The 22015-nt window shown below is 46.7% G+C and overlaps 1 protein-coding gene across 4 annotated transcripts in view; it reads right to left on the reverse strand.

Moving 5' to 3' along the window:
• Positions 1 to 22015, reverse strand: part of Ano10 (anoctamin 10) — a 173635-nt gene that overhangs the window by 116594 nt on the left and 35026 nt on the right. For 2 of the 4 annotated variants that reach the window (XM_085828210.1, XM_085828211.1), the window contains 2 exons: positions 17380 to 17544; positions 16769 to 16864 (listed from right to left, as the gene is read on the reverse strand). The gene's annotated coding sequence lies outside the window, so the exon portion shown is untranslated. Of the gene's footprint in view, positions 1 to 10340; positions 10444 to 16768; positions 16865 to 17379; positions 17545 to 22015 lie in introns of those variants that run through there. The other 2 variants (XM_021172147.2, XM_085828209.1) reach the window with 1 other exon arrangement.

A 22015-nucleotide genomic window follows, 5' to 3' on the forward strand; every position in this document is an offset into this window, starting at 1 on the left:
CAGCAGCTCTGGCAATGCCAATGCCTGTCCTAAAAACCACAACATCAGCCTCAGCTTTAGATCCCTCCTCCATTATAAACTCAGTCTTGCCCCCGTCATCATGCCCCTCCTTAGGGCTGTCAACACATCCGTTCTGCTTAGACTGCTCAACTTTACCTACAGTTGTATTAACTCCACCACTAGCCTCACCCAGGCCGCCAAACTATACTGGCTGAGATAACCACAGTTAATGTGCCCACACCCCTAGAAGCCCACCAAGGTGTTCCTGGGAAAGGACCCCTTTCCTCTCACCCTTCAAACAGTGACTGGAAAGGGACTGTGTGTAATAGGAAAAGGGGAAAACTAATCAGAAACTGGCTCATGGAGCACCCCCAGCACCCACCAGAGAAGTTTAGATTACCAAACCCTAGCTGAAATTCCCCTCATTCCCTATAAAAAGACCTATGCGCCTTTGTCTGTCATTGTCACCAATTTTGTAAGTGGGCTTTATGCAGGCTTCTTGCTTTTACAAAATAAAAACACTCTTGCCAATGGCACATATGAGTGACGGTCTCTGTGTGGCACTTTCAGACTTAATAAAAACAATGTCAACATTCAGAGGAAACAGAGTGTTGGTATCAGGATCTCCTAACCCAGTGACATCACACCTAGGCAACAGCCTCACCCGCACACCTCTTGCCCAGGCAACAGCCACCATATTCCCAGAATCCATTTAGCTCACCTTCTACCCTTACCTGAAGCTATGTCACTATCTATATAAAAGGAAGACCCCTCTGATATCGCTCTCTCCCCCTTTCCCTCTCCTTCCCCGCCCCTTCTCTTTTCGCTGCCACCTTTGCCCTTCTCTCCTTCAATAAACATCACGGGAAACAGATGGGCCTGGTGTGGTCTTTCTGGAGCTGAGTAACAAACACAACATAGTGCTTCCTGGGAGCAGCCATCAAGCTCCTGGGAGCAGCTGTCATGTTAAGGACACAGTAAGGTAAGCAGAGCTTTGGTCAGCTGGGAGAGGCTCCCTTTACTGATTGCCCATTGCACAGGATAGGCTGGCCTAAGTATCTACTCACCTAACTCCACTAAATCCTCCTAATAGATAAATAATTTAATACTTTCCTCTTCTTGTTTTTATAAAAGAATCAATGAATTTTTATGTATCCATGTGAGTATATATGTGTGTATGTGTGTGTGTGTTGTATTGGGGGGGGGGTGCAGCTCAAGAGTGTAGGCCTTTCGGATCCTTCCAGTTTAAGGTGTCTATGGGTCCCCAGTTTGTTACATTGTAGATGCTGGAGTCTGAGTACTTCAGCAAAATTGAATGTTTCAAAGATAAGAAGATAACAAAAGCTACAAAACAAAACAGAAAACACAAACAAAAAACTTCAGCAGCCACAAAACCAACCAAGCAGATCAGGGTTCCACCTCCAGTGAGAGGCTCTGAGAAACTGAATCAAATTAGAGACTCAGCAGAATGGGGGCGGGGGGGGGGGGGGGAGGGCTCAGAGGAGGGGCCTTTGGGCTTCTCTTTAAGTTTTTCTTAGAAGATAGAGATAGAGCCCAAGGATAAACAGTGGCTCTGTCACTTTCTCCAGACCAGCGGAGAGGCAGAAAGCCTGTCTCAGAGCAGGGGGCTGAATGGGTTCTTTGCATAATGTCTTTGAATGGAATAAACTAGGGACTTGAAGTTTCTTGCCTGAGGCATTCCTTAGGCAGGAGGAGGCGTGTTCCCTTCCAGTGGAGTAAACAAAAGTGTAGGGAACAGAGTTCACACTGAAGGAAGACTGTATTGTATGGAGACTACAACCAGCTGTGACCAAGACACCATGGATGGAGAGGGAGTCCAGCCAAAGACAGGACAGACACTGAACACTCATTCCCCTTCTCCACCGTTGCATGTCTGGACTTCTGTGCTAGTCTGCTGTGTTACATGGACATAGACTCCATAAACTCCAGCCACTGGCAGGTGAGAGTTCAAGAACTACAGCCAGAACGCCGTGGGAAGGGGCCAGCCCTCCTCTATGCTTCTCTTTCCTGTCCAGGGACCCTGGGATGGTAGAGACAGAGCAGTCTGTTTTCCTGAATCAGAGGAGGGGAGTTGCATGCCCACCAGAACATCTCCCCTGAGCTGCTACTGAGCATGACCTTCTGCACACACATGGCCTCTCATCACTGCAACCCTTTGTTTTGTTGCTGTAGTTGGGGTTCTGGTGAAATGGAGCCTTTTCTTACATGATGTAATAATAGTCATTGTCCTCATTGCTGTGGCCTACAATCTAGCAGGAAACAAGATGAAAGGATTGCTTCTGGCTCACAGTGTGAGGAGATACAGTCTATCATGGTGGGGAAGCCACGGGGACAGTCACCTCCAAGGAGCAGGAATCTGAATGAGTAAATAGGAGAGTGAGCTGCGTTAGTCAGTCTCTGCATTGTGACTTGAGATGGTGATTGACCCAGTCTCATGCTCTCACTGCCAACCCCTTAGCCACGATGCACTGTCTCCCTTCTTAAAGCTAGACCCAACCCTGCCTTCCACAGGCACCCCTGAGCCGGGAGTCTCCAGAGCAAGCCTGGCCCTTTACTTACTAACTCTTAAGGTTATGTGTGCCTCCATCTGTTTCAATGATAGGCAGGACAACGAACCCCACACCTGGATGGGGGGACTGGTGGGCTCAACACCAGTGAGGGACCCCACTCATCTCCATCTCAGTAATGGAAAAGGGACAAAAGAGCAGAGGATGGGAGGCTGGAAAGGTCTGGGCTTAATGGTATATCATGGACATAATAGGGGAACTCTTCTTCCAGATACAAAAATAAATAGTCCCGTCTGGACATCTCCCACACACACACCCAAGCCCTATAGCTATAGGACCAGCAGCTCTGGCAATGCCAATGCCTGTCCTAAAAACCACAACATCAGCCTCAGCTTCAGATCCCTCCTCCATTATGAACTCAGTCTGAAAACTCACTTGCACACAGCACTGCTCGACTGGGCCACTACCTCTTCAACTCAACAGAGATTGCCTGGTTTGGACTGATCAACCTTTTCTCCCTGCCCTGAAAATAGTGTAGACTTCGAGTCTGGCCTATAACAGGCTTTTGAAACCAATATCAGGTTTAAATTACACACTCCCCACTAGGGCGGCCTTCTCCATTGCATGTCCAAATACTAACCTAAACAACCCACGTGTGCTTAGTTTTAAATGTCTATTTGACACAACTTAGAAGCTCCTTACAGAAAAACCTCAGTTGAGGAAGTGTCTGGATACCGTTGGCTTGTGACTATGATGTTGGGACAAGGCCTTAATGGTTAATTGGTGTAGAAGATGCAGACCATTGAGGGTGGCCCCTAGGCTGGGCCATGAGATGCGCAAACGTGGAGAAGACAGCTGAGCTTGAGTAGCAGGCAGGCAAGCCGCTTGGGAGCGTTTGTTTCTCTCTTGGCTGCGGATGTCAGGTGACCAGCAGCCTCGAGCTCCTGCCTCTGGCTTCCCCTCCATGATGGACGGTAACCTAGAACTGTAAGCTGAAGTGAGCCTTTCCTCCCTTACATTCCTTTTGGCCAGGGAGTTTTATCTCAGCAGCAGAAAGTTGGAACCCTGTATCTCCGGATGCTTCAGACGCTGTGTGGAGATGCACAGGAACCACGGGTCATCGTGCTGAGTTCTCCATCCAAGCCTGGACCTGCTCAGCTTCTAGGACCAGGCAAGATCTACTGGGTTAGGAGTGGTTTAGCTGTAGACCAGCAGGCTAAGTTCTATGAAGACGTCAACTAGTGCTTCCAAACAGCTAATGGTTTCTTCAGAATAGTTAATCACAAGTCTTGGCCCTCAAAAGGGCCATGGCTTAGCTTCATAGCCTTCAAAATACAGACAATAACCTCAACCAACATGTATAGTGCGCTTGGTAGAGAGATTTTCTAGATGGGAGGGAGCAGCACCTGTGGAATCAAAGGAGCAGCAAGCAGGACAAGGCTGATGCAAGGCACCTGCTCAGCAGCGACAGGTCTCTGAGAGTCTGTTACAAAGACTGGCTTTCTTTCTGATGCACCTTCAACTGACTGCAGCAGCTGTCCTAGCAGGAGACCAGCAGGAAAGCAGGAAGGCACACCCCTGTCCTATGAACTGAGGGACTGTGTCTTTCATAGTAGGAGGCCTGGGGCACAGAGCACTGTGGTGCATCTCTGTGGTGGCTGCACTACTGAGGCTGAAGGAAAAGGACCATGAGCTTGAGACCAGCCTGAGCTGCATGGTGAGGTTAAGACAGTCGTTTACCAAGGGAATGCAGAGGCTCAGCTCATGGCCTCCACAACATAAGTAATAGCAATAAACATGCATTATGTGTTTGCTACAACCATGCCATGATAGAGCCTAATAGTATCAAGTCATTACAGAGTGGGCTCAGGGAAAAGGAACCAGGAGGCAGGGAAGACTAAAAAGGGGGTCTGCCTAGTCTCTTAATGGTGGCTGGGAAGTGACAACCTTCTGTTTGTCACACACAAGACATGGCTACCAGCTGGGGTAAATGAGAACTCTGGAGGAGAGAGAGCGGAGTGTTCAGAGGACAGACATCAAAGGTCAGCTCGCTGACCTTTCTCCACTGTCTGACGTGGTACAGAGTCTACCTTATTCTTAATCACCAGGTCATAAAACAATCTCTCAGAGAAAACCAGAACAGGCCTCTCTTCAAAGCAGGTACATGAGCACTCCTAGAAATAATGAACACTGCTTGTTATTTATTCTCACTTAAGAGACTCTGCCATTCATTGTCCAAGGCAGACCCTTAACAGTACTGGCAATATACGGCAAGCAAGTGATAATATCTCTCACCTGCACAGTGCCTAGAAATTAACAGGAAGACAACAATAACAACAACAAACAAAAACCCACACACTAAACACAAAACACAACTGTCAAAAGAATCATACCAACCACATCTGAAAAGACATTTAAGGTCAGAAATAAAACAAATGGTAACAAGATACATCACTATTTCCAAATATATCCCTATTGCCAAAGCAAACCAGCAATAAGAAATATGTCTACATAGTAACAACAGTGTTATTTCCATAAATTTACCCCAAGAAGAAAATTAAACAAAATATATCTAGACATTCATTACCACTTTATTAATGAAATTTGTCTCTAAAGGATCTTTAAAGTAAATGTGAATATAAAAATTCATTATTTTATTGTATTTATTTAGGGTTTATATCAAAGAAACAACAACAAAGACAACCTAATATGGTATGGTATGTTATTACAGGACCACTCACAAAAGGAAACAGCCCACTATATACATTAAAAATTATATTGGGAGGCTGGAGAGGTGGCTCAGTTGTAAGACCGCTCTTCCATAGGTCCTGGGTTCAATTCCCAGCAACCACATGGTGGCTCACTACCAGCTGTAATGGATCTGATTCCCTCTTCTGGTGTGTGTAAAGACAGAGCACTCATATACATAAAACAAACAAACAAATATCTTAAGAAATTATACTTAGTTATTAATAGATGCCAACTCCTCTCATAATGTTTTAAGAAAACTGTACTTATGAATCCATGTAAAATGTATACTACATATTACTAAGTAATACCAGAAGATGAGCTGAGTTCAAATTCCTAGGACCCACATAAAAATCCAGATGTGGACATGCACATCTGTTACCCCAGAGCTGTGGAGAACAGAAACAGGGGCATCTCTGGGGCTTGCTGGCCACCATCTTAATTCCAGAGAGAGACCTGTCTCAAAGGGATAGGAGGAGAAGGATAAGGTCAGAATCCCAATTCCTCCTCTGGCCTCAGAAAGCAAGTGCACAGGAATGCACCCCCCCACACACACACACACACGTGCGCGCGTGCACACACACACACACACATCTATCACATCCATCAGAATTGCTTAGGTTCCACTGTGAGCAATACAAACTATGTGAAGAGTGAAGGGCAGCAGGCAGGCCCCGGTGATCACAGCTGCTTGTCGGTACCTACGCTCAGTTACACAGCAATTGTGTCATCACCTGAGCTGCAGTGTACCAGGAGAACAGGTTACCTAGAGAGTAGACCCACTCTTCTACCACTGATCCTCTCCTTCCTCCTCCCGACGAAGAGTGCCCACTGCTCAGAGTTTTTATCTCCCCACTGCAATAGCACTAAAGTGTTTTTCATATGATACTTCTTGGGTGGCCCTGTCTGGGGGGTTCCCATACCTCTCTGTGCTCTGCACGCAGCAGGATATGGTTATGACAGACTTTTACACTATCGTAACTGGCAATGGGATGCTGGCCTCCATCTTACCTGGCTCACTGGCAGCCCCGACAGCTTGAGTAAGAGTTGTGTGGTGAAAATACCCTTGGCCTAAATTGAGTTCTGTGACTCACTTTGCCAGGACTCGCAATGGGAATTTGCTCTGCCATTGCCGCACAGAGGAAACAGAAAGGAGGAGCCAAAATACTAGAGACAGTGTGGGCTTTAGTGCGCAGCAGGCATGGCTGTATCAGGGGCAACAGACCAACCTCCAGGGCACCAAGGGGTAGGATGCTTTTCTCCTCTCTGTTCAGCTTGCCTCTGATCAGGACAACAGCTAGAGTGACCAGAAAGCTGAGCAGCCCAGGTTTCTCAGGGCACTGCACAGGCTCCAGGAAGCTGCAGTGGGCTGTGTTCTTTCACCATGTGTTGGATTACCACAGACACATGTGTTGGAGAGCACAGACAGCTACTGTACATACACAGGGTTTTCACATTAGCCACCAGATCCTTAGCCCACAAGAGGCAGATCTGAATGGTGCTTTAAGATGCAGACAAAGACATTGAGTTCACTTCGAGGAGGTAGGGTGGGGCAGTTGTGCATGGAAGGGATTTTCCAAGGAAAGAATGAGGGTGCTGTGTTCTGGGGAGTGTGTTCTTTGTGAACACAAAGGAAATCGCGCACAGGAGTGTTGTTATGAACCATCTTATTAAGCTGGAAGTGGCGGCACAAATCTGGTCCCAATGCTCTGGGGGCTAAAGCAAGATGGCAAGTTTGAGGCCAGCCTGGACCACAGAGAGTTCCAGAACACCTGAGTAAGGAGTTGGCACTTGGCACTCTGCTTTTAAGAGAGATTCCTAGTGGGATTCCTATGAAAATCAAAAAGTTAAGACACTTAGATTACCTCATCAGCTCTATTCTGTGACTGGGTGGTGATGTGCTTGATACAGAGTGTGATTAAAGCTGTTCTGTTGCAGAGATGGCTCAGTCAGTAGACTGCCTGCCATTCCAGCATGAGGACCTGAGTTCCATCCCCAGGACTCACATTATTATGCTGGGTAGCAAATTATAATTTGGATTCCTGGTGCTGGGCAGGCAGAGATAAGTAGGGCCCTGAGGGCCCCCCAATCAGCCAGCCTAGTCTAACTGATGAGTTCTCAACCAGTGAGGGACCCTGACTTAAAAACACAAGGTGGAGAGTAACCGAGACATCCCCAGAGGTTGACTCCAGCCCTCTAAACATTCACACAAGAAAGAGTACCCTTTTTAGTGTGTAATTTACTCAAATAGCAGCTTGTGTCCACAGGAAATGAAAATAAGCATCCTTCCTAATACACAGCATTCAAGAGATGAATTTAAGGAAGATGCTGCTGCCTAGCAAGCTTGCTATACTGCACAACTCCATACTTGGCCATCCTATCTGGGAGGATGCCTTTGTTAAATGCTAAGGACATATACCATAGTTAAGAACAACAATGGATCCTATCACAAGTGTGAGACTGCTGTGCTCTGCTGAGATCTGCAAGTCCCTCAATGGAACTGTGTCAGGCTGCTTTCCTGTGTTCACCAATTGTTGTACTGAGACCATACAAGGCTCAGGGAAGCTGGCACATGAGAACTCTAATGTCTTTGCAGATAACAAAACAAAACACACACACACAAAAAAAAAAAAAACAAAAAACAAACAAAAAACAAAAAACAAACCCAAATCATTTCAAAATAAAAATCTTTTATTTCCCCAAATCCCTTATTTTCCCCTTTCTAATAAGTATGTATAAAAACTCCCATGTATTCCAACCATAGCTTCACATCACAGGTAACACTGTCTCAGAGCTTCTATTGCTCTGATAAGCACCGTGTATTCCAACCATAGCTTCACATCACAGGTAACACTGTCTCAGAGCTTCTATTGCTCTGAAAAGCACCACAACCAAAAGCAACTTGGGAGGAAAAGGGTTTTTTGGCTTCCGTCATCCGGGAAGCCAAGACAGAAACTCAAAGCAGGAGCTGAAGCAGAGGCCATGGAGGGTGCTGCTTACTGGCTTGGTCAGCCTGCTCCCATACAATCCATGGTCGCCCGCCTAGGGCTGGCTCCACTGGCCGTGGACTGCACACCCCCACCCCAATCAATCATCAGTCAAGAAAATGCCCCAAAGATCTGTGTACCTGTCAATATTGTGGAGGGATTTGTTCAGATGAGGATAGTTTGTGTCAAGTTGAAAACAACAACCACACACACACCAAAAAAAAAAAAAAAAAAAAAAAAAAAAAACCAGGACAAACAGCATTCTGAGCTGGCATCTTCCAAAAGCAGGTGTTACTGTGTATAAATGCAGAGAGCTACAGACAACCCATGTATATACTGTGAGGGACTGGCTCAAAGTAGCATAGATGACATTTAAACACTTGCTAATATACTTGCCTTGATCAGCCCTAATTCTTCACCTCCAAGCATGCATGTATTAAACACATAGCTGAAATACTATTATTATTTTAGAAAGAAGTAGCTGGTTGTTCAGTGTGAATATTTAGTGGTCAAGGAAACTGATAAATGAGAAAATGTTAAGTTGGAAAAAGTCACAAATTAATATTAGAATACTACCCCATTAATTATATGTGTATTTATATACACAAAAGGAGAGAATTGGCTCCTAGAATTTGACCTCTGATCCCTACACACATTCCATGGTATGTGTAAACCTACATTCACACATACAATAATATGTAAAAAAAAAAAACACTTTTAAATATACAAATTAGGAAGAAAGACAAAATGCTACTAGAGGTCATAGGGTTCTGAGCATTCCTACAGGGCATTTATATTCTCAACTTTATCCTCTTTTCTGTGTTCCAACCTTTCTAGTTTTCCTCTTTACACACTCATATACACACACACACACACACACACACACGCAACCACATTACAGTCTATCCAAATGCACACACGTTACAGTTTACTAGGTCTTGTCTATGCCTGTCGGATATTCTGCATCTCTCATTTCTCATCAAGAGGACCTAAATTTGGGCTCCAGCACGCAGTAGAGTGCTTCTGTAATCCCAACTCCAGGTGACATGGGAGACAGAGACAGTAGAACCCTGAGAAGCCGGAAGGCTGAATGGCCTGGAACAGGCAGCACAGCAGCAAAAATGAAAAGACACAAAGACATCCTGTCTCAAACACGGTGGGAGGCAAGGGCCCACACCTGTGTCCTCTGTCCTGTACAAGCCTGAGTGTATCCTTATGCCTGCACTCACACGATAACACGAACACACAGACAAAATTTTTAAAAAACCAAAAACCAAACCAAACCAAACCAAACCAAGCAAACAAACAAAAAACAGAAAACAAAACTATATGCCTAGTCAAGTCACAGCCTCTTTGTCTGTGTGAGTGCCCTCGGACGTTCATGCCAGGTAAACAGCAAGCATCTCCCTCCCAGTTTACCCTGGTTAAGGGATGCACGGTTGCATTTAAAATTGTTTAAAGACAGAGTCCTTAGAAATATCTAGTCCTCTAAGGTTACTGTGACTTTAAATGGAAACCAGGCCACTCACAGTGCACCTGAAACTTTTAAAACTCCCGGGATTCGATTACAACACCAGGGTTTCAGGGATTGCGATTCAACTGTGGAGTGGGAACGAACTTGAAGAGACTTCGGTCAGGCCGACGTCTACGCACCGCCTCAGCTATGGGAATAAACAGGGTTTCGGGTGGGGACAGGGCTCTGCACCCTTCACTGGAGTCCTGCGACACCTATCACGGAAAGCGCGCACGATGGGCCAGGTCAGAAACCTCAGACCGGATCTGTTCACAACCCTAAAGAGACCGCGAGGTGTGACACAATCAAGGCCACCGGGCACCTTCCCCGAAGTGTCAATCAGAGCAGCCCGACACCCCGGGACCCCGTGGTCAATCAGAGACCGCCCTGCTCCAGGCCTGACGCAAATCCAGAGCCGGCCGACATCCTCCTGCCTCCGCCAGCTCTCACACCCTTGCGGATCTCCAGCCCCGCCCAGTGCTTCCGTGACTCTTTCCCTGTCGCGGGGTGGGGGGGTGCATCCCCAGCGGCCCCACCACACGGACTGCGCCCCTCCCCACTCACCGGGCGCCCACGCGGCGTCCTCGGGGACCGCCTGAGCGGGGAGAACCAGGCCCGCGGCACTAAGGCGGACTGGTTACACGCCGACAAGAGGCGTCAACGACCGGGAGGGGCGGGGCCTTCCGGCTGTCACTCGGCGTGAGGGGGCGGGATCACCGTGAAAGGGGCGGTGCCTTTGCGGTTGTAAGTCCCGAGGAAGGGGGGGCGGAGGTGTCAGAGTGAAGCTTCATTGGCTGACCCTCGGGAGAGGGGCGGGGCCGAGACGGAAGGGGCGGGGCTCTGAAGGTTCTCATTTTGGTGGGTTGTGGCGGTGCTGCATGGGCGTGGCCTCATCAGCTGTCATTGTAGTGAGACTTGTTGAAGGCGGGGTTGTGGCGAGTGGGGTGGGGCTTGGGCTGCTGTCACTCAAGGCAGAAAGGGAGCCTCATCCGGAGGGGTGGGGCCTCGCTAGCGGTCATTGTGGTGGGATGGGTGCCCGCTGGGGCTTGGCTTTGCTGGGTAGGGAATGGAAGGGAAAGGATAAGGCTCCTTACGCTTCCCTTTTCTTAATCTCTTAGACCAGAATCCAGCTTGAGCACAAGCTTCGTTTTAGATACACCAGACTTCCAGGTGATGAGAAACTCAGATCAGATTTATTAGTGAAACCCCACCTTGCAGTGGTCCATAGTGTTCCCCATTTCCTTAGGCTTCCTAGAACTCAGCAGGACACCTGCCCACCTCTACCCTCTAGCCTCCACCCTCCACACCCTTCCAGTTTTTGCCTTCCTCCAGGGGACAAGGCCTTCACCCCAACCCCGGGGCTGTTCCAGGTTGGAGGTTGTCCTCCTAGCCCCCTCTCTGCCTTAAGGAGCAATTCTTGGCTGGGTTTCAGCAGAATTCTGAAGCTCTCTTCTCTCTGAAAACCAAAGCAAATCTTTCAGGAACTTTAACAATTAGAGTCAATTGACGACTCGGACTTGTGGGTTTTTAGTTGGAGATTTCCAATTTTCTCAGCTCCTGAACTTACATTTATCCTTGCATATAACTTCATTCTTTGGTATCTGTTTGGAAATGTTTGAAATTTTTTGAAAAACAATCGTTTTAATGGAATATCTATTAAATCCTTTTTGCTCAGATGGTCTTTATACTGGAGATTGAACCCAGGGCCTTGTGCATCCTAAGGAAGAGATTATCCCAGCCCTCTTGAGAGTAATCTTATCACAGCTGAATTAACAAAATTTAGTTAAGCTGTGTTGGTGGCCCACACTTTTGTAGTCTCAGCTACTCACAGACTGAGGCTGGAAGATCACTTGAACTGAGGAGCTAGAGACCAGCCTGAGCAATGTAGTGAAACTCCATCTCACAGCAAAGTACAAGTTCTGACCCACACAGAAGTGAGCCTGAGTCATGGTGCCATGCCACTTATTTTTTGCGAACCTGACACAACCAATAGTCGCCTGAGAGGAAATCACATTAAGGAACAGCCTCCATCAGACTGGCCTGTGAGCTTGTGTGTTGGGGTGGGGGGGGGGTGGGGGGGTAGGGAGGAGCATTCTCTTGATGATGTGGGAGGGCCCAGCACACTATGGGTGGTACCATCCTAAGAGGGTGGAACCTGACTGTTTAAAAGAGCAGGCAGTAAGCAGCGGTATTCTGTAGTCTCTGCTTCAAGTCCTGTCTCCAGGAACCTGCCTTGAGCTCTTGACCTGGCTTCCCTTAATGATGGACTATAAGTCAAATAAGCCCTCTCCTTCCCACGTTAGTTCTGGTCTGAATTTTATTGGAGCAACGAAAGAAGCAGGCTAGGACAGGCATGTCTCAGTTATCCTTTGCTATGTAACAACCCCCTTTGCAAGGCTCCATGCTCTCCGGTTCCCAAGAGTCCTTCTTTCCAGTTGCTTCCTCTAGAACAGTGGTCCTCAACCTGTGGGTTGTGGACCCTTTGGAGGGCTCCAATGACGTTTCACAGGGGTCACCTGAGACCATTGGAAAACATGGATATTTATATTATGATTCACAACAGTAGCAAAGCCACAGTTATGAAGTAGCAATGAAATAGTTTCATGGTTGGGGTCACCAGAGAAGAGGGGCTGTGTTAAAGGGTTGCAGCACTAAGAAGGTTGAGAATCACTGCTCTAAAAGGACAGTTTTTCTCTCTCTGTCTTAGGTGCCAGCTTCCTGAATAAACTAATCTCAGGAAAGCAGTCGGTCCTTCACCTCGCTTTATCTTGCTCACTGTGGTTGCAGTTGTTTCCTGATCATTTCTGATTGTTAGCTCCCATTTCAGCCAGGCTTCAGATCAAAGCCAGCAGGTATCAGAGAGAAAGGAAAAAGACAAAACGACAAAACCAAGAGGAATCTCACTACCCTGCACTGATCTTTCTTCAACTTTGGGGTTCCCTGTCCAGTCCTCTGCTGCCATTTACTTCATTGCTGGTATATTTTGTCAGATGTTTTAACAATAAGAGTGAGTCACAGGGCGTAGTGGGCTTCCTCCAGTTTGGTCAGAAATGGAACCTATTAATCCAATTAAAGAAGGTTTTAGGGTCTGAGGAGACCTCAGCTGGTGAGGTGTTTGTGGTAGGACTTGAGTTAATCCCCTTCACCACAGGAAAAGATGGGAGTGTAGCACCTGCTTGTAACCTCAGCACAGGGGAGGCAGCACATGTATGTAACCTCAGCACAGGGGAGGCAGCACATGTATGTAACCTCAGCACAGGGGAGGCAGCACATGTATGTAACCTCAGCACAGGGGAGGCAGCACATGTATGTAACCACAGCACAGGGGAGGCAGCACATGTATGTAACCTCAGCACAGGGGAGGCAGCACATGTATGTAACCTCAGCACAGGGGAGGCAGCACATGTATGTAACCTCAGCACAGGGGAGGCAGCACATGTATGTAACCTCAGCACAGGGGAGGCAGCACATGTATGTAACCTCAGCACAGGGGAGGCAACACATGTATGTAACCTCAGCACAGGGGAGGCAGCACATGTATGTAACCTCAGCACAGGGGAGGCAGCACATGTATGTAACCTCAGCACAGGGGAGGCAGCACATGTATGTAACCTCAGCACAGGCGAGGAAGAGACAGAAGGACCCTGGGGTTTGCCAGACAGTCAAGAAATTCCAGGTTCAATGAGAGACTGTCTCAAAAAATAAGAAAAGGTGAGTAATGTTGACCTCTGGCCTCCACAAACACACACACAAACACCACACACACACACACACATGCACATAAAAATATAGAAATAAAAAATGCAAACAATGTTTTAAGTTGCTTTTCTCTTATTCTGGGTTAATATCATCTCCTCATGTGGAGACATGTGTATTTCATTTTCTGTGAACTTCCTACACAGTCTGCCCAGTTTTCCTCTTAATATGGAGGTTCTTATATAAGCATATATAAGAGTATATTCTATATAAGATTGAAAGGTCCTTCTTCCTAAATACAAATGTCAATCTTTACTCAGCTCCTGCCTTGCGTCTCCTTATGCCTTTTGTTTGAGCATTTGTTGTTTGTTTCTTCTTCATGCAGATCCATTTCTTTCTATCTAGCCCATCTTACCATTTTACTGATACCTCCTCCTACTGGTTCACTTAGAAAGGCGTGTGTGTGTGTGTGTGTGTGTGTGTGTGTGTGTGTGTGTGAGTATGTGTGTGCATGTGTGTGAGCTTATGAGTGCATGTGTGTTTGCATGCATGTATGTGCATGTGTGTGTGTGCATATGTGTGTGGATGTGTGTGCACGTGTATGAGTGGGTTCATGAGTGCATTTACATGTGTGGGTGTGTAGGTGTGTTCAAGAGTGCTTCTATGTGTGTGTTCCTATGCATGTGTATATGTATGTGCATCTCCCAGAAGGCTCTCGTGTTGAAGGCCTGATCCCCAGTGCAGCAGTGTTCAGGGGAAGAGCCTTAGGGAATCCACTGGGTCTGACCCACTGCTTGGTTTCATCTAATAATGGTGGATTCACAATTTGGTGGCATTTTGGGGAGAGAGACAATTAGGAGGTGTAGACTAGTTGGAGGAAGTAAGTCACTGGGGAACATATCCTTGAAAATTCCACATGTCCCTGGCCCATTCCTGTCCTTCCCTTCTCTTCCTTTCTCTCCCCCTCTCTTACAGGTTTAGATGGTAAGTCATCTTAGCTTGTATCGTCTAAAGCCAAATCCTAGCTATACAATGTTACAGGTTTCCTAGCGGGCAGACTGAGACCAACCTACAAATGTGTGGTTTAGTGACTGTTTTCAGCCCTGCCCTCATCTCTTCCACCTTTAGTCTCTGCACGTTGCCCTCTGGCTTGGGCATGGGTCGTCACCCTCCCTTCCAGGTTCTTTCTCACGGGCTGCCCATCAGACTTATCTCAGATCAGCAACTTTGAGGAAGCTTCCCCCTGCCAGCCTACCCACTGGGAACCAAACCCATCCCCCTGCAGTTCCTGAGGTTTAAGCTTCACCTTGTGATGTCAGAGGCGGGTTTGCTTTTCTGTTTCTCAGCGACCCTATTCTTTCTGGATGTTTTCTAAAAACAAAACAACAATAGCAATAAAAAAAAGTGGAGAAAGATTGTCTGATATCCATCCTTTTCAACCTTCCATTTCCAGTTCTACAAATTGGGATTTTACTAACAAAAGTTGAGGAATTCTGGCTTTTTAAAAGTTTTTATACTTGGCCTACACACTGTAATACATTTTTTTTCTTAAGAGTTATCTTAAAATATTCTCATCTCATAAGAATGACTCACTAAATAACCTGTGGCTATCTTCAGCGTGGCAGCTCTGATTCTCCATCACTTCCAGCTTACCGCAGGCCTCACAGAAAGCCCTTGATTTCTTTCAGCAAAAGGAGATTATACTTAAGGAAATTGCTCTCCTCCTCTTATGCAGTGTTCATAGCTGCAAATTAAACAGGTTCTTTGTCTGTCCCTTGTCTTTCCCCCTCTCTCTGTGTTCCTGAAAGCTGGCCCAGCCCATGGACCACAGCAGTGAGCTCCCCTGTTCTCTGCCTCTGGATGCATTTGGTTGCTGGGGCGTGGGCAGGAGATTGGATGGAAGGAAGAGAAGGTCATAGTCTTTATTGCTTGCCTCTGTGCTGAGTCACTGCAGGTTGGCAAGTTGGTTGTGCCATCCACAGAAAGCCACAGTTGTGGCCAGGAAGCCTTTATACAGTTGAGTAACTCTCTTCCTTCTGGCTCTAGACCTACCATGGTGGTGACTCCCACCTGTTACTAGAATCCAGTTAGTGTTCTAGTGCTGTGACAAGACACCATGACCACTACAACTCTTATAAAAGAAGTTTTTAACGGGGGCTTGCTTACAGTTACAGAGGTTTAGTCCATTGTCACCATGGTGGCAGGCAGGCAAACATGGTGCTGAAGAGGTAGGTAGCTAAGAGTTCTATACCCAGAAGCTTGAACGTCTGAAATCTCAAAGCCCAACCTCAGTGACACTTCATCCAACAAGGCCACACCTACTCCAACAAGGCCACAAATCCTAATCCTTTTTTTTTCCCCCAGATCCCTGGTGAGTAAGCATTCAGATGTATGCACCTACAGGGGCCATTCTTATTCAAACCACTACAGATAGGTTTAGAGTGCCAACCATCCTATATGGTTTCCCTGCGTTCTACCCATGCCTTTTGGAACAGAATAGCCTTCTCTCTCTCTCTCTCTCTCTCTCTCTGTCTCTCTGTCTCTCTGTCTCTCTCTGTCTCTGTCTCCTTTTCTTTCTTTCTCCCCCTCCTCCTCCTTTTTTTTTTTTTTTTGAGACAGGGTTTCTCTGTTTAGCCTTGGTTGTTGTGGAACTTACTTTGTAGACTAGGCTGGCCTTGAACTCAGAGATCTGCCTGCCTCTGCCTCCAGAGTTCCAGTATTAAAGGCATGCACAATCTCTGTTCATCTTGGAACAACAACAACAAAAACACCCTATAGTGAAACAGTGACTATCATTTGAGCAACAACGGGTTGTTCTCTGGCCTCCATATGCACACACACACACACATGCCTCTGCACACACATGAACACGCACACACAGGAAGACACAGATAACAAGTACACAATGTAAAGAAAAAAGGTTTTAGAGAGAGGTGGATAAAAAGTCTCTATAAAGCCGGGCGTGGTGGCGCACGCCTTTAATCCCAGCACTTGGGAGGCAGAGGCAGGCGGATTTCTGAGTTCGAGGCCAGCCTGGTCTACAAAGTGAGTTCCAGGACAGCCAGGGCTACACAGAGAAACCCTGACTCGAAAAACAAACAAACAAACAAACAAACAAAAAGTCTCTATAAGCAGCAAACGTGGGTGGAGAAGTCCTGTTCTGATTATACAAACTTCCATTCGAAATGTAACATCTGACAATAACCTTTAAACCAAATCAATTATAGTCAAAGATCTTACACAGGGTTTAAAGTGTCTCAACAGATCAAATAGAAATCAATAAAAGAGGGACTGACCTTTAAAGTTTCATTAAGGCTTTCCGGTGTTTTGCATGTCGACACCGAGGAATGGAAGACAGAAGCTTATTTTCATCTTTTAAAGATTTGTTCCATCTGTGTGGAAAGGAATAATGCAAAATTTTTTTGCATTCTCCCTGTAGTGTGGACCGCAAACCTCTCTTTGTTAGGATGGGGATGTATCATGGAGGTATTTTTAATACCTGGCTAACCGTGCTACTTTAGTTCCTCTGCGTTTTGACTGCAATTCTGTCATGTGGAGTAAGGGCTGTTTGACATCTGTGGACTGACCAGAGACACAATTTGGCCTTTTCAATTTCTCATCTTAGCAAGGGACAGGCTAAATGGCTAACAGGTCTTTTTTTGTGCTTCTCTGTGCCTAACGTATTTTCGGGACAGAGCCATTGGAGTGCTCACCTGAGGAGAAACCTGCCTGGTCAATGTTGGGTTTCAGTCCCAATGGGTAACTTAACTAGCAGAGCCTGTTATCAGTAGGGCCAAGAGATGCACATAGTTTTGAATTTTATCCATGTGTGAGCTAACAAGTCAGTCTGTCTCAGCATCATGGACGATGCCAAAAGGCAACCAGGTCAGAGACAAAGGACACTCACCCACTTGCTGGTGGCCATCCTCACAGGCTTTGTGATTGTGTTGGTCACGAGGAGATTTGGTGGCTTCTGGTAGTCACCCCGTTGGCTGCTACAAGGACTCGCTATCATCTTCAGCGGCCTGAAGACTTCCCTGGTTCTGTTAGGAACTGTGCTGCAAAATGAGGCCTGCGGGTTTTGAAACACAAAAGGATTTCAGGGCTAGTCAGTGAGAAGCAGAGTTAAGGTTTTATTAAAAATAGAAAGGGCTCAAGAAATGGCAGACAGGAGACAGCCCCTGGGTGTGCCTGCGAGGGGTTGTCTAGATTAGATTAATTGAAGTAGAAAGACCCAGCCTAACTGGGAGACCAAGTCCCATGGGTGAATAAAGAGGAGGAATTGGCCTGAGCATCAGTGTTCATCTCCCGCTGTTCCCGCTGAGTGTGGGCGCCTTGTGACCAGGGCCTCGCATTCCCACCACTGTCACATCCCACCCTCAATTGTGAGCCAAAGTCTCTTAAGTTGCTTTAAAATTATATACATGTCTATGTATAATTTAACTGTAGAACAATGTTCACTAGCAAGGCAGTGTGACTGGGTGAGAGGCTGATGCTGGCGTTGGACTGATAGCAGTTTAAGTTGGTTTTGTGGGAGGAATTTTATCTCAGCAACAGGACAAGTGGCTGATAAACTGCCTCAGATTTTTTTTTTTAATTACAAGACATGAAAACGTAAATCTGTCACCTTTTCCCGCTTGCAGTATATTCATTCCCTGCTGACGACCACTCAGTGAGAGGCATCACATCACCAACTGGGTCCTGTCTAGGGACTGGGGCACACATATACATTCCAGAAAGAGGAAGGACACCGTGTGCAGGGCCCCAGGGAGGAGCCTGTGGATGGGGGCGAGGAAAGGAACACCTCAAAACGGGTACGAAGTTGATGGTACTCCTCAGGGCTGTGTACAGCAACCTGATCTTCTGTGCTCCTACTGCAAGAGAGCAGGAAGCTGGCGGCCTGTGTGGCAAGCTACACAGCATTTGAGCAACCTCACTGGGACCCCTTCCTTGTCTCACTGAGACCTGAACCAAAGCCCAAAGCCCTCAGAACAGTTGGGTGTTCCTGTCCTGAGTTTTCTGCCCACTCTCCCTCCCCCCAGCTACTGGGAGCCTACCAACCAGAAACCAATTGGTTTCTGTCTGTGTTGAGAGGGGCCCCGCCCAGAGAGCAGCCAGAGAACCAACCAGGGTTGCCTGGTAGGTGAGAGGTCCAGCATTCTATTCTCCCTGAGCACTGGGCGGAGTGGTTTCTTCCAGCGAGAAGCCCTCTGTGTCAGAGATAAGAGACGGAAACAAACCAGCTCATCTGCCCCCCTGTGCCTACTGATTTTTATCCTTTGGGTCAATAAAAATTACAGAATAAAAAAATCAGATCAGCACTATCGGATGGTTGACCTGGGAGCTGCCATTTAATCTGATTACATTATATATTTACAGTTATTGATGGGGTACCTTCTGGAACTCAAGCTTCAATTATTCTTGGTGAGAACTTTTTTTTTTTCAAAATGAAATATTTAAGTAATTCTTGGCTAACAGGACCACAAGGAATTCATTCATAACCTTCTAGTTCTCACCACAACAGAGGGGATGAATTGAGAGTCCGTCTTCACCAGCAGGAAACTGCTATGTGTGGAAACCTCATTTTTTTTCCCCCTAACGTTAACCTTTGTTGATCACAATTGAGAAAGTTAAGGGGAAGGCTTGCTTGTGACATTTTTATACAATGCTAATAAAAAAGAATATAAATTGGATATTTTTGAATCGCAAGTACTCCTTTGAAAGCATATGCCACTGTGTGATTTTTTAGCTGTCAAAAATCGAAGCAATTAACATGTCATGCGAGGTACTCAATCTGCTCAACGGGATATGAATGGGATATTGTGACAAATCTCACTATTCATGAAAATTGAATTGTATATTTAAGAAGGTAAAAGTACTTAACTCAAGTGTCCAGTGACAACTTGATGATGTGTGGGTCTGCGTCCCAGCTTGAGGGGTCCGGATGGAAGTGTTCCGTCTTTGCCATAAGAGGAGGGATTCATAGGCTGTGCTGCTGTGCGACAGCGCCCCCACGTGGAAGGGTGAGCGCAGTGTCTTCACAACAGTTCCTGAGGCTTTTTAACAAAGTCCTCGTAGATAAAGCAGTAACTAAAAAGCACTCATACAGCCTTACAGAGTTTTTGAGAATGAGGACTGAGGATGGCTCCACCTGGTGCTTCAGCCTGAGGCTTTCCCACTCTGATGGTCACGGGAGCCTGCGGTGGCAGAAGGCAGGCGGGTCTGATTCCACAGGGCTGGCACACGAGACTTGGCAGGAGGTTTCGATTTCCCACAGGCAGCTCCATGAAGTGGCCACTGGGTACCCATGACATAGCCCCCCCCCCCGCCCCCCAGCTGTCTGAATAGGAAGAGGAGAGAGAAGAGAGAGCAGCTTCGAATCAGCTAATCCTCAAGTCACATACATCATCTCTGCCTTTTCCCCTTTGTTAGAAAAAATACTAAGTCCAGCCCACATTCCAGAGCTCCATTTTTTGAAGGGAGAGTCAGAGACTGACATTTTAAACCAAGGCCAAAAGGCAATGCAGCTAGACACAGCTGACTCAGCAGGCTCCATTTATACCCTTCCAGAGTTCACAGGGGTTGTGGTTCTGTAGATCCCAAGGCCACGCTTCTCAAAGAAGCTGAGAATCTGTGTGAGATGAAGACACAGGCAACTCAGATTTCCATAACATACAATGTGATGTGTCTGGGCTTTCTTGAACAGGAGCCATTTGCAACAGCAGCCCCGTTCCCACAGAGGACATTTATGTTGTTATTGGTGGCAGAGCTGGTTGAGCTCATGGCTCTGTCATTGGCCTAAGCAAGCCTTGTGACCAGGAGAGAGAACTGAGAGAGACCTATAAACATTCCTAAAGGTGATCCACTGGAGAAAGCTTTGGTGACATGAAGAAATGCCAACCCCCGAGGCTGTCCTTTGACCTCCAGCATTTACTGTGGCACTTTGATAGGTTAGCTAATCTTGGCTGTAACGTGGCAGACCTGAGAAGGAACCTCAAACGAAGATTTGTTTCTATCGATTGGCCCCGTGGGCACGCCTGTGGAGAATTTTCTTAATTGGTGATTGAGATAGGAGAGCTAAGACCACTGTGGATGGCACCGTCCCTGGACAGGTGGCCTTGGGTTATATAAGAAAGCCACCTAAGTAAACCAGAGAACTAAACATTGAGCAGATTGCCTCCAGACTCTCGACTTTCAGTTCCTGCCTTGGTTTCCCTTGACAATATTCATCAAAATAAAGTCATCTGAAAGTTCCTTTTGGTCATGCTATTTTTTGCAGTAACAGAAAGAAAACTAGCACATAACCACATACCCCCCACCCCACCCCGTCTTAGTTAGGGTTTTACCGCTGTGAACAGACACCATGACCAAGGTAAGTCTTATAAAAGACAATTTTTAATTGAGGCTGGCTTACAGATTCAGAGGTTCAGTCTATTATCATCAAGGCAGGACCATCCAGGCAACATCTGGGCAGGCATGGTGCAGGAGGAGCTGAGAGTTCTACATCTTCATCTGAAGGTTTCTAAAAGAATACCAGCTTCCAGGCAGCTAAGATGAGGGTTTTTTGTTTGTTTGTTTGGTTGGTTGGTTTTCTTTTGTTTTGTTTTTCAAGACAGGGTTTCTTTGTTTAGCCCTGGCTGTCCTGGAACTTACTCTGTAGACCAGGCTGGCCTCAAACTCAGAAATCTGCCTGCCTCTGCCTCCAAAGTGCTGGGATTAAAGGCATGTGCCAACACTGCCTGGCTAGGATGAGGGTCTTTTTTTTTTTTTTTTTTTGGTTTTTGGTTTTTTTTTTTTTTTTTTCGAGACAGGGTTTCTCTGTATAGCCCTGGCTGTCCTGGAACTCACTTTGTAGACCAGGCTGGCCTCGAACTCAGAAATCTGCCTGCCTCTGCCTCCCGGCCCTAGGATGAGGGTCTTAAAGCCTATGCCTACAGTGACACACCTTTTCCAACAGGCCACACCCACTCCAACAAGGCCACACCTCCAAATAGTGCCACACTCTGAGCCAAACATATACAAACCATTGCAATTACCACTGTAATGTGGCAATTGAAAAACATTTTGAAAAAGTTCTGGTGGGGAGAATGCTGCTGGTGAAAGACTCACCCCCTTTATTGGGTGGGCGTGAATTTACGTTTTACTACGTGGTGAGAAAAAAGTGGAAGGGAACCTTCCTGAGACTTTTTGGCACTTGGGATCTATGCCAGTCTACAAAAATTCATGTGCCTGGAGCTGGAGGGAGAGGTGGCTGCTGACTGGGGTGCGGGTGCAGGATGTGGAACAAGCTGGAGCCATTACAGGAAGTTTTCTGCCCCTTCCCAGGTGATAACAGTGACGGGATGCCTCTATTCATGCCTATTTCATGCAGGTTTAGAAACAGCACAGTAGAGATACTAGAGCAGATGGGGCTGCTTCCAGCAAGCTCTTACCATTGTATAAACTAGGGTACACTTTTATTCTACATTTTGTGCGCTCTCTCTCTCTCTCTCTCTCTCTCTCTCTCTCTCTCTCTCTCTCTCTCTCTGTGTGTGTGTGTGTGT

This window comes from Mus caroli, unplaced genomic scaffold, assembly GCF_978045245.1.
Source record: "Mus caroli unplaced genomic scaffold, Mus_caroli_1 scaffold_11, whole genome shotgun sequence".
In the NCBI taxonomy this organism is placed as follows: Eukaryota; Metazoa; Chordata; class Mammalia; order Rodentia; family Muridae; genus Mus; species Mus caroli.